A 3583-nucleotide genomic window follows, 5' to 3' on the forward strand; every position below is an offset into this window, starting at 1 on the left:
GTTTGAACCGCCAGCCTTCTGGTTAGCAGGCAAGTGTCTTAGCCACTATGCTACCAGAGCCTCAGAAATGCAACGAGGGGCCGCGCTATGAGTCGGATCCCACTGGGGCAGTAAGTTTGGTTTGGTTTGGTTTGGTTTGGTTTAGCTGTGAGGAAAACTGCCAAACCACCTAAGTGGATTCCAGGAGAGGCCTCACTGCAATATTAGTGGGCCTGCATAGCTCTGATCAAGGAGCTCTGGTGGCGCAGCGGTTAAAGCCTTCGGCTGCTAACCAAAAGGTCAGAAGTTCAAATGCACCACTCCCTGGGAGATAGATGAGGCAGTCTGCTTCTGTTAGGATGTACAACCTTGGACACTCTGTGGGCAATCTACTCTGCCCTACAAGGTCACTGACTCAAGTCGATGCAGTGGATTTGGTTTGGGTTTTTATAGTCAGGTTCTGGAAATATGAGTGTATTTTAATGCCATTCGTTTTCTTTGTAATTCTATGTATGCCATTTGAGGTATGGAAGGGGTGGAGGGCCCAAAAAGGTGAAGAACACAGTGGTCTCCCACTGAAGACATTACTGAGAGGTGCACCAAGTTAGAGGAATGGGACCAAAAGCTAAATACCCATGTGTTCAAGGGAACAATTTCAGAAACGGACATGTTAAACATTACAGTAGCTCAATTGTAATTTTTACTTATTCAATCATCAAAATCTAGACCTCTTCTTATAAGCTTGTAAGTGGGCATCCAGGGCACAACAATTGGTCCCTATTCATCTGGAGCAACAGAAAAAAAGGAGGAGAGTCATTCATAGGATGAAGACACGGAACGTGTAGCTAATGTCTCCACGAACAAATGCCTCCTTTGCCAGAAGGCTAGAAGAACTAGATGATGCCCAGCGACCATCACTGAACGTTTTGATCAAAGATTCCATAGAAGAATCCTGATTAAAAGAGGGGGGATGCAGAAAAGAATTTCAAATTCTCATGGATTTCAGACTTCTGGAGCCATGGAGGGTGGATAAGGCCCTGAAACTACTGCCCTGCAATAATAATCTTTAAACGTTAAACTGAAAATATCCCCTGAAGTCTACTTAAAACCAAATAATACTTTAGCTTAACAAGAAAAAAGAAAGGTCTGCCCTGAGCATTATGCTCTTTTCAGGACTCCCTGTTGTAGTTAGATGCCATAGAGTTGGTTCCGACTCGTAGCAACACTGCATTACAACCGATCGCAACGCTGCCTGTGCCGCCCTCACCATCGCTGCTGTGTGTGAGCTCACTGTTGCAGCCACTGTGTCAATCCATCTCATTAAGGATCGTTCCCTTCTTTGCTGACCCTCTACTTACCAAGCATGATATCCTTCTCCAGGGACACACCCCTCCTGACGACATGACCAGAGTATGTGAGACAAAGTCTGGCCATTCTTTCTAAGGAGCATTCTCGCTGTACTTCTTCTGAGACAGACTTGTTCCTTCTGGAAGCCCATGGTGTATTTAATATTCTTCACTAGCACTGTAATTCAAACGCATCAATTCTTCTTTGGTCTTCTTTATTCATTGTCTATCTTTCACATGCATGTGAGGCAACTGAAAATACTATGGCCTGGGTCAGGTGCACCTTAGTCCTCAAAGTGATTTTTGCTTTGTAACACTTTAAAGAGGTCTATTTGCAGCAGATTTGCTCAATGCAATATGTCATTTGATTTCTTAACTGCTCTTTCCAAAGGTGTTAATTGTGGATCCGAGTAAAATGAAATCCTTGAGAACATCTATTTTTTTTTCCACTCATCATGTTACTTCTTGGTCCAGTTGTGAGAATTTTTGGTTTCTTTATGTTGAAGTATAAGCCATACTGTAATCTTTGATCTTCATCAGTAAGTGCTTTAAATCTTACTCACTTTTAGCAAGCAAGGTTATGTCATCTGCCTCTCGTAGGTTGTTAGTGAGCCTTCCGCCAATCCTGATGCTGCATTCTTCTTAATATAGTCCAGCTTCTCAGATTTGCTTAGCCTACAGATTGGACACAACCCTGGAGTACTCCATTCCTCATTTTAAACCACACAGTATCCCCTTGTTCTGTTCAAAAGACTGGCTCGTGGTCTGTGTGCAGGTTCTGCATGAGCACAGTTAAGTGCTCTGGAATTCCCATTCTTTGCAATGTTATCCAAAATATTTTTTCCTCCACACAGTTGAATGCCTTTTTATAGTCAATGAAACAGGTAAAAATATTTCTGGTGTTCTGTGCTTTCATCCAAGATCCATCTAACATCAGCAATGATATCCCTCTTTCCAAGTTCTCTTCTGAATCCAGCCTGAATTTCTGGCAGTTCCCTGACGATAATACTGCTGCAACCGTTTTTGAATTCTCTTCAGCAAAATTTTACTTATATGTGATATTAATAATATTGTTTGATAATTTCTGCATTCTGTTGGATCATCTTTTTCTTTGTAATGAGCACAAATATGGATCTCTTCCAGTCAGTTGGCCAGGTAGCTGTCTTCCAAATTTCTTGGCATAGACAAGTGAATGCTTCCAACGTTGCATCCATTTGATGAAACATCTCAATTGGTATTCTGTCAATTCCTAAAGCCTTGATTTTTTCCAATTCCTTCAGTGCAGCTTGGACTTCTTCATTCAATACCATCAGTTCTTGACAATATGCTACCTCCTTAAAGGATTGAATACCAACCAATTCTCCCCCCCCCCCATGCCTACCCTGTCCCTTTATTCTTCCTTCTCATCCCCTCCCACATTCCTAGGCAAATGCCTCTTGATCTCATATGCCTGATTGCTGTAATGAGTGCACGCCTCCTGATATTACTGTTCACCCTACAGATCTATCGTTTGGCTGCTGGTTGGGTCATGGAGGTTAAATTCAGTTCCTAGCTTGAAGGGGGTCTAAGGACCAGAGTCTTGGGGTTCTATCAGTCTTCTTTAGACCAGTGAGCCTGGTGGGTTTTTTTTTTTTTTTTTTTTAATGATTTTGAGTTTTGTTCCACATTTCTTCCCAATATATCTGGGACCTCTTATTGTGATCCCTTTCAGAACTGTTAGCAGTGGTAGCCAGGCACCATCTAGTTCTGATCTCAGGGTTGTCGAGGCTGGGGTTCACCTGCTCTCATCAGTCCTTTTCATTAATTGCTCTGCGTCTTTGATTTTCTTCACTCGTCTTTGCTACAATGGGAAGAGGCCAATAGTTGCACCTTGGATGGTTGTTCACAAGCTTTTGAGACCCCAGTCACTACTCACCAAAGTAGGATGTAGAACATTGTCTTTGTGGACTATGTTATACCAATTGATCTTAGTGTCCCCCAAGACTATGGCCCTGAGCCTCCATACTCAGAGACTCATTCCCTTAGGTGTTTGGTTATGACTAAGACATTTTTTTCTTTTTACTTTTATTGTGATGAAATATATATATAACAAGACATTGGCCAACATAACAACTTCCACATTTACAGCTCAGGGACACTGATGACATTTTTCATGTTGTGCCACCACTGTTGCTATCTTTTTCCAAAATATTCCACCACCATTAGCATAAACTCAATGCCCCCCAAACAAAAGCTTCCCCTTTACCCCTCCCTCCTAC

Source organism: Orycteropus afer, unplaced genomic scaffold (genome assembly GCF_000298275.1).
Source record: "Orycteropus afer afer isolate SDZICR_OR568_19922 unplaced genomic scaffold, OryAfe1.0 scaffold00029, whole genome shotgun sequence".
NCBI classification, from domain to species: Eukaryota; Metazoa; Chordata; class Mammalia; order Tubulidentata; family Orycteropodidae; genus Orycteropus; species Orycteropus afer.